Here is a 10,108-nt window from a genome sequence, read left to right on the forward strand (position 1 = left end):
AGTTTGGGTGATGGGGAGGAGGGCAATATACAAGAAGGGAGAGGGGAATGGAAGGACAAAGCAGATGGGAGAACAATTAGGCAGGTTTGAATGGGCTAAGTGGGACAGAGGTAAAGAATGATGTATGTATAACCTTGGAACTACAGGGCTCTGGGATACAGAGATTGAGACATGGTTGGAATGGGGAAAAGGGGGGAATAATGTTAAGATGCTTGGCTGTCTTTTGAATCTTAGTTTTCCTTGCATTATAATATAAAATAAACACTGGAGGGGGAGAGAAAGGAATAGCTAGAAACAACAACATAGAAAGCTTGTAAGTCCATCTTCTGCCTATAACTGATTGGAATACCTAAAATGGGGCTACAAGATGCCCAGTGAAGGAGGCTTTCTGTGGAGCCTCTGCAATACATAAGACTATAGGTAGAAGCCTGAACCACATCCAGATCTCAAGAGATGAGAAATTTCCACTTGAAAGGATGAGCAGACCAGCCTGGAATGGCTAGAAGAACAGAAGATACTTCTTGAAAGAAAGACCTGCAGGAAAAATACAGAACAATGGAGGCAGACAGACTGTTACTACAGGAACAGGTAGATTGCTTGCCCAGGAAAGTGGTCGGGTCCCCTCTGTGCAAACCCCCTTCCAAGACTAAGACTCAATGGGAATACACTCTCTGATTGGTGACCACACTCGTCACCTATAAGGGGAAGTGAGGGAAAAACAGCAATCAAGTGGCCAGCTAAGCCCTACAATGTGGAGAGTGAAGCGTTCAGCTGATAAAAAGAGAGGGCATGTGCACAACAACAGCCACACTTGCAGATAATACCCGCTTGACCTGGCTTCAGTGACTGGATGATCAGAGCTCAACCAGAAGAAGAAAGAAGACGAAAAGAAGAGTAATCTGATACAAGTTAATGAACTTGACCTACACCTCTGGAAGCAGTAGCTCAAAAGAGGGAATAAATTCTTACAGTAAGAATCATTCTCACCCCCTCCACACACAGAGTAGACAGGGATGGGCAACTTGGACATTGGCTACCCAAAATGGGGGTAAGGGGACTACAAAGGGAAGAAGTGACTGGCTTACAAGCTTTCAAGAGGGAACCTAGAGCCAGGGGGTCTGGAGGAAGGCAGAATCTCCAGTGAGTAGTATCCAATCTGCCTAGGCAGAGCTGATTAAATGAAATGCAGCTGGGTCTCTTGTGATACAATAGTGAATAATTGTTATCAGGACTAATTGTGAAGGTTGGAAATGTAAAGGTAGACATTTTATAGCAAGAAAGGGATGGAATAACTTTCCAATCTAGGAGCAGAGTTCCCTAGGACCACCAACAGAGAAGAGCCGAGAGTGGGACCCTACCCAGAGAAGCAGTGATGCCTGAGAGGGAGGCAGAGACTATAACGTAGAGCGATGGAGCAGCTGAGGACTTTAGATCCTGAAAGGGAGAGGGACTGTGTGCTGAAGACTGGTGGGGGGAGGGGGGGGCAGAGGGTAGTGTAGGGGGCAGGCTTGCAAGGTATACCCTTTGTTTGGTTGATGATGCATGGAGGGGATTGTAACCATGGCAATGATACGATATATGATAGAATGAATGCAAAACTAATGTTCTCCCATGTAAACTATCATATAATTCACAATAAAACACTAAAAAAGAAAGAAAAGAAATTTAGTTCCTTGGTTTAGAGTGTTAGTATTTCGCGGCTTCATGGGACATTCCAGTTAATTGGCCCAATGATGTGTTAAGTGCTCTGTTCTACCTCCTAGTTTGTTGCATAGTTCCTGAGGCGTTAAAAGCTTGCAAGCAGTCTTCCAAGGTACAACAATTAGTGTCTATTATTCATTTGGAACAACAGTGGAAGGAGAGTCCAGAATAGGAATAGGATACAGAATGTGTAGCTAGTTGCCTCCATGAACAACTTCCTCCTTTCCCATGTGACCAGAACTAGATGGTGCCTGAATACCTTGACTAAGCATTATAATCAAAGATACTATAGAAGAATCCTGATTAAATGGGGAAAATGCAGAACAGATTTCAAATTCTAATGGACTCCAGACTTTCTGGAACCACAAAGGCTGGAAGAACTCCTGAAAGTATTGCTTGAGATCATCGTTAAACCTCAAACTAAAAATATCCCCTTGAAGTCTTGTTAAAAACTAATAATAGTTAGCTTGTCTAGTAAAGAATGACTGCATTAAGCATTGTGCTCTTTCAAGATCCATCTATATAAGATCAAATTAACAATAGCAACTTGAAAGATAAGATAGGAAATTTAGGGGGCAGTCAGTTTATGTTAATGGGGAAGAACAACTCATTACATAATGGGGAAGAAAAAGTCATAAAAAGAGGATGAGAATGTAATCAATGTCTCTGAATTATACATTTAGAGATTTTTCCATTGGTATGTATGGTCTGCTATATATATTCTCAACAGCAACAAAAGTAAAATAAATTATAAAAAAAAATTAAAAAAAGAAGAGTGCTATAAAATATTTAGTTTAGAAAAAGGGAATTGAATTTGATATGATAGAGAACTACATTAGATTCTCAAGAAATCTTACTTTCTTGCATCTGCCCCTCACAACCCTGTGGGAGAGCAGTTACTTCCACAGTCGCTGTTTTTCCTTGGTTTGCCCTCAGGGAAATGTGTGAATCCAGTTCTAGTCTAATCCCCCAAATTCAAGAGGGCACAGCTGTCCAGATGGTTTTCTGGATATACAAATTATGCTCCCAGGGGACTCAAACAATGCTGTACTCAAACAATGCTCTACATACTTACTTAATGAACATATATATCTGAAACCCTGTGCTGAGGGTCAACTACATGTATTTAACTGAGAGTTCTCCAAATTAACTTGCATGTAGAATACAAAGATTTATTAAAGGATAAACAAATATAGATTTTTGAGTACCTTTTATTGGTAAATGAATAGATACACTCTGTCTATTCATATGCATACCACAGGATCTTTCCCAGTATTAAAAGGAATAACTTGATATATTCACAATTTGGATGGATCCCAAGGACATTATACTGAGCAAAAAAAGTCCATCTCAAGAGATTACACATTGTAAAATTCATTTCTATAACATTCATAAATTTAAAAAATCTAAAGAAATAGAGAACAGAGAAGTGAGGTTAACAATTACGAGTGAGTCCCCTAATGAGATGGACTGGCACAGTGGCAGCACTAATGAACTCAAGTGTGACAGTGATTATGATATTGGCACAGGACCAAGAAGTGTTTCATTCTGTAGTTCATAGGGTAACTATGAGTTGGAACTGACTCAACAGCACCCAACAACAGCAACAACATGACTATAAAAGGGTAGCAAGAAGGAGATATTTGTAGTGATGTATCAGTTCTGTATATTGAGTGCGGTAGTCGTTATGTAAATCTACACTAGGAATAAATTGTATGGAATTTTGTGATGCTTAAGGTTATGTCTCAATGTGGCTAGGTCATGTAGGTCATGATTCTCAGTAATTTGAAAGCTATTATGCAATCATACATCATTTTGGATACAATGTGAGCAGTCACTCAGTTTGAAAGGGGAGTTTCGTTGAAGGCATGACCTATTTCCAGTACAAGGGGATTCAAATAGTTCATATAAAATTGAATGAAAAGACAATGGAATTATTCCATGAAATTTTTGAAATTCCCTTGTTCTGAAAAAGCTAGCTCATCCTGCATTAAAATTTGCATCTGCTTTATCATCTCATGCCCTCTAGTTCTTGGGATGTGAACCAGCAGGCTGCCACTTGACCTGCCAATTTTAGATTCACCATTTCCTGCAACTCTTTGAGGCAAAAGTCAGCCATCTAACCTGTAGATTTTGGGTCTGTCAGTTTGTAAGGAGAAGTCTCCAGATTGCCGCTGACCCACAGAGCTGAAACTTGCAAGCCTCCATAATTGTTTAAGCTATTTCCTTGAAACAAAACTCTATATATTTATATATACACTCCACTGGTTTTGTTCCTTTGGAGACCCCAGCTTAAGAGATTTGGTACAAAGAATAGTTCTAGGGGAACAAAATCTTAAGAATTAGTTTTCTGAATTGGTTCTCAAGTCTGACTAGTCTTAAGGGCACTTATGATTCTATTCCTGGTACTATAGAGGGCACTGCTAATCCATGACGTGAAGTGGCAATAGAAGTCTGCAAACTATCACCACCATTGGATCAAATATTTGTCAGAAACAAGGTTCTGGGTGATTGCATATTTGATACTTTTCTAGAATTCTGTCATAATGAGAAGTAAAAGGAAGTTGGTTGGTTGGTCTTTTGCTAGACTAGACAAAATGGTAAAAGAAAGGGATAAGCTCAAGGCTTCAGTGTCACAGCTTGAGCATCACACAAAATATCTAAATGTTACCTCTTGTGACCTATGTTATTGTTGTTGTTCAGTGTCATTGAGTCAGTTCTGACCCATAACGATCCTGTATAGCATTTCCGAGGAGTGACTGGTGAGCTTGAACTGCCAACCTTGTAGTTTAAACTGACTTTGAAGTCCAGCACATTAACCTACAACACCACATAAGAAAACCTTATTTCTTGTGATAACAGAGCTGATATTGCCAAAATCCAAACCCAGAGTCTTATTGTAAGAGTGGCTGAATTGCAACACCAATTGAATTCCCAATTTCAAATGGTATCTGAAGCTGAAGTGAGGACATTTATTGGGAAGAAGGGGGATTCTGAAACTTGGGGTAGGGGACACAGGCAGATAATGAGGAAGTAGGGTAAAATGATTCCTTAAAATTTTTTTGAGTAGCTTCTTCTAACAGAACCAGCCATCTTATACTCCTATCTAAAGAGATTATTCCATCTTTATCTGAAAAGCCATTGTTCACAGTAAAACCATTATCCCTTCCATCACATCTGATGAGATTAACTGAACTGTTTTTGAAGGGTCTTTATCTGTGATGCAGCCTAGGACAGCACCTAGGATATTATCTGTGGTATTGCCTAAGGCAGATGCCATATAAGACATTGTTGAATGTGTCCAGGACCAAATCCCAACACTCAGTTTTGCTTCTAGACCTACAAATAATTTAAGTTTCAAAAATCCCCAAAAGGTGAAGTACCAAGTAACCCCTGAGGAGGTATACTGCACTCCCCCAAAAAAGACTGTTTGATTTTTCTAATATACACAAGCAAAAACCTGAGAAATATGTGTGGGAATGGCTTTTAAGGGTGTGATATTATGGGGCAAAGAATCATTCAGCATTTTAGCTCAAGAGGTTAGAAAAAGAAGTATGGATTAAGTGGTAGCCTATAATAAATCAACGTGAAATATCATAACTGCCTTGTTGCTGTTGTTGTTAGGTGCCATCAAGTCGTTACCAATTCATAGCAAGTCTATGCACAACATAACAAAACACTGCCTGGTCCTGGGCCAATTCACAATTGTTGCCACGCTTGAGCCCACTGATGCTGCCACTTTGCCAGTCCATCTCACTGGGGGTCTTCCTCTTTTTCTCTGACCCTCCACCTTACCAAACATGATATCCTTCTCCAGTGACTGTCCAAAGTATAAGAGACAAAGTTTGGCCATCCTGGCCTCCAAGGAGCACTCTGGCTGCACTTCTTTCCAAACAGATCTGTTTGTTCTTTTGGCAACTCATGGCACTTTCAATATTCTCCTCCAACACCATAACTCAAATGCCTCAATTCTTCTACTGTCTTCCTTATTCACTGTCCAGCTTTTGCATGCATACAAGGTTATTGAAAATACCATGGCTTGGGTCAGGCACATCTTAGTCTTTAAGCTGACATCTTTGCTCTTCAACCCTTTGAAAAGGTCTTGTGCAGCAGATTTGCCCAATGCAATACATCATTTGATTTCTTGACTGCTGTTTCCATGGGTGTTGATAGTGAATCCAAGAAGAATGAAGTTCTTGACATCAATCTTTTCTCCATTGATAATACTGTTAAAAAAAAAAAAAAAAAAGTATACAAAGGAAATTGGCATGTTCAAGTGGATTTATGAGGTTTGAACCTTTGGGCCCTCATATGAGGAATAAATTTGTGAAGAAAGCCCCAGCATCCCCTTAAGACTGCTATGATTATTATTTTATGTAAATAAGATTTGACAGTAGGAACTACCATACCTGAATCAAGACACCCAAGTACAAAGGGGCTGATTGGTTCCGGGATGATAGGGACCAAGTGTTGTCACTTAATTGCCAAAGACAAGATGGATGTAGTTGCCATAATCATTATTCTGTCATTATTACAGTAATCATTGTTGAATTAATCAGAGTAGTCTGATTCATCTGGACTTATGGCATTGGCTACTTAGACATGGTGCCCCTATGAGTGACATAGAAGGGAAATCTACTAATCTGCACAAGTAGAAAATTTCTAGGTCAAGTGAATGACTGTCTAAATTGAATCACCAGAATAGAGAGTCATGGTCCATCAGTCAATTCCCAGACTTGAGCCAGTTTACAGATCCACAACCCCTTGAAGGAAAGGGAAGCCAGAAATATACCTACACTGTCTTAACTCAGGGATATATCAGTTGTTTTGTATGATGCCATAATTTAGAATTCAGGATCTTTAATCACTATTCCCTTCTACAAGGGAATACACTGGACCATTATTAAATTGATGACACTATGTTGATTGGACCTAGTAAGAAAGAAATATCAATACTTCTACACATGTTGGTGTGGTGCTGCAGGATAATGTGCTAGACTGCAAAGTCAGTTTGATCTGCAAGGTCATCAGATCAAACCCACCAGCTGCTCCTCAGAAACCCTATACAGGGTTGCTAGAGTCAGAACTGATTCGCCAGCACTTAGCAACAACAGACATATTGGTAAGACATTTGCATGCTAGAGGGTAGGAAATCAATCCAACAAAATTCAGGTTTTCCTCCTCATTGAAGCTTCTAGGGGTCCAGTGGTGTGGATTTTTTTAAGCTATTCATACTAAAGTGAAGGATAAGCTATTGTATCTGGCCCTTCCCAAAATGAAAATGGAGGCATAATGGCTGGTATCCCTTTTTGGTTTCGGAGGCAATATATCCTTCTAAATTTTGTTGGAGTGAGCTGCTCCAACAAAATGAGAAGAAACAACTGCAAACATCCCCTAATAATCAAAATACGAATGCACAATAATGAATCTAGGAAAGTTGGAAATTATCAAAAATGAATGGAATGCATAAAGATTCTAGTCATTAGTGAGCTGAAATTGACTGGTGTTGGCCATTTTGATTTTGACAATCATATGATTTTCTATGCCAGGGATGAAAAAATTGAAGAAGAATGGCATCACATTCAATGTCAAAAACTTTCAAGACATATCTTGAAGTATAATGCTATCTGTGATAGGATAATAGCCATATGCCTACAAGGAAGACTAATCAATAACACTATAATTCAAATGTGCTCATCAAACACTAAAAATAGCAATGATGAAATTGAAGAATTCTGCCAACTTTTTCAGGCTGAAATTGATGAAACATGCAATCAAGATGCAAAGATAAATCTTTTGTCTCAGTCTCGAGCTCTAGCTGGTAGCCAGGCGTGCGTGATCCAACCTCTTCAGAACCGCAGCTGCCATCAACATCATTTGGGTTCCTGTAGTCTCATCTGCGCCACTCGTCCTCCACATCCTCCACCGTCCCCAGTCGCCATCATGGTGAAGCTCACGAAAGCTGGGAAAAATCAAAGCAATTCCAAGAAGCTGGCTTCTCCCCCAAAGAGGTAGATAGAAGAAGACAGTGAGGATGAGGAACTGTCAGAAGATGATGAAGAAGAAAGCAGTGGAGAAGAGGTTGTCATTCCTCAGAAAAAAAGGCAAGAAGAATACCACACTGCCATCAAAGAAGGTGGTGGTTTCCCCCACAAAAAAGGTAGTTGTCACACCAGCCAAAAAAGCAGCTGTCACCCCTGGCAAGAAGGCAGCTGCCACACTGGCTAAGAAGATAGTTACAGCAGCCAAAGCAGCAGCAACACCTGGCAAGAAGGGAGCCACCCCAGGCAAAGCTGTGGTGGTGATCTCCGGTAAGAAGGGAGCAGCTCCTCGAGCCAAGGGGGGCAAAGAATGACAAGAATGCCAAGAATGAAGAGAGCACTGAGGAAAATGATGAAGACAGGAAGATGATGAGGATGAGTATGAATTTGAGTCCATCATGATGAAAGGAGCAGCTGCCCCTCACTTTAATGACAAGGATGATGATGAAGATGATGATGAGGAGGAGGAGGAGGATGAATAAGATGATTCTGAAGAAGAGGCCATGGACACTATGCCAGCAAAGGGCAAGAAAGCGCCTGCCAAGGTGGTTCCTGTGAAAGCCAAGAGTGTGAGTGAGGACTAAGACAATGATGAGGATGATGATGAGGAAGAGGACAACGAGGAGGAAGATGATGAAGAAGATGAGAACGACTATGAAGAGGAGGGAGAGGAGGAAGAACCTGTCAAAGAAGTACCTGGAAAACAAAAGAAGGAAGTGACCCAACAGAAAGTTGCTCCTGAAGCCAAGGAGAAGAAAGTGGAAACCATAGAACCAACTACAGCTTTCAATCTATTTGTTGGAAACCTGAATTGTAACAAGTCTGCTCCAGAATTAAACACTGATCTCAGTGACCTTTTTACTAAAAATGATCTTGTTGTCAGATTTGGTATGAATAGGATCAGATGTCAGAATTGGTATGAATAGGAAGTCTGGCTATGTGGATTTTGAATCTGCTAAAGACCTGGAAAAAGCTTTGAAACTCACTGGTTTAAAGGTCTTTGGTAACGAAATTAAGCTAAAGAGACCAAAGGGGAAAGACAGTAAGAAAGACAGAGATGCCAGAACACTTTTGGCCAAAAGCTTGCCTTACAAAGTCACTCAGGATGAATTAAAAGAAGTGTTTGAAGATGCCATGGAGATGAGATTAGTCAGCAAAGATGGAAAGAGTAAAGGGATTGCTTATCTTGAATTCAAAACAGAAGCTTATGCTGATAAAACCTTTGAAGAAAAGCAAGGAACAGAGATTGATGGTCATTCTATATCCTTGTACTACACTGGGGAGAAAGGTCAAAATCAAGACCACAGAGGTGGGAAGACCAGCACCTGGAGTGGTGAATCAAAAACACTGGTTTTAAGTAACCTCTCCTACAGTGCAACAGAAGAAACTCTCCAGAAGGTGTTTGAGAAGGCAACTGCTATCAAGGTGCCTCAGAAACAGAACGGCAAATCTAGAGGGTATGCATTTATAGAATTTGCTTCACGTGAAGATGCTAAAGAAGCTTTAAATTCTTGTAATAAAAGAGAAGTTGAGGGCAGGGCCATCAGGCTGGAATTGCAAGGATCCAGGAGATCCCCTAATGCAAGAAGCCAGCCGTCCAAAACACTGTTTGTCAAAGGTTTGTCTGAAGACACAACTGAGGAAACATTGCAGGAGTCATTTGATGGTTCTATCTGTGCCAGGATAGTCACAGACCAAGAAACAGGCTCCTCCAAAGGGTTTGCGTTTGTAGACCTCAACAGTGAAGAAGATGCTAAAGCCATCAAGGAGGCCATGAAGGATGGGGGAATTGATGGAAAAAAAAGTTACCTTGGACTGGGCCAAGCCTAAGGGCGAAGGTGGCTTTGGGGGACGAGGTGGAGGCTGAGGAGGATTTGGAGGGAGAGGAGGCTTCTGGGGAGGGAGAGGAGGAGGAGTAGATCGCAAGCCACAAGGAAAGAAAATGACGTTTGAGTAGATCTTCCTTCCCTGTCTTTTCCCTCTTCCATTTGAAAGCAAGAACTCTGGGGTTTTCACTCTGTTATCAGATCATGACAGAGCCTTCTGAGGACATTCCGAGACAGTAGCCTTGTGGTCTACTTAGAAATGTTATGGAACACAGTTCAAAGGGAGCTGCCCTGTGGTTTCACTGGATTTGAATTTATACTAAGTTTTATCCCATGTATAAAACTATTTTTTTTTTCCTACAAATAGTTTTTTTGTTTTCTTTTGTTTTTTTAGTTGGGAGGGGGTGTAAAGGCAAGCAGGATGTTTTATCATGGTTTTTGCTTCAGCGACTTTGGGACAAATTAAAAAGTCCTAAACTCTGGGGAAAAAAATTTAAAAGATGCAATGATAATTGCTATCAACTGGAATGTGAAATTTGG

At 40.5% G+C, this 10,108-nt stretch overlaps 1 pseudogene; it reads left to right on the forward strand.

Annotated features, from left to right (window-relative positions):
* The first annotated feature begins 7,644 nt into the window (after positions 1-7,644).
* LOC102838594 lies at positions 7,645-9,699 on the forward strand (annotated as a pseudogene).
* The last annotated feature ends 409 nt before the right edge of the window (positions 9,700-10,108 follow it).

Source organism: Chrysochloris asiatica, unplaced genomic scaffold (genome assembly GCF_000296735.1).
Source record: "Chrysochloris asiatica unplaced genomic scaffold, ChrAsi1.0 scaffold00062, whole genome shotgun sequence".
Classification (NCBI taxonomy): domain Eukaryota; kingdom Metazoa; phylum Chordata; class Mammalia; order Afrosoricida; family Chrysochloridae; genus Chrysochloris; species Chrysochloris asiatica.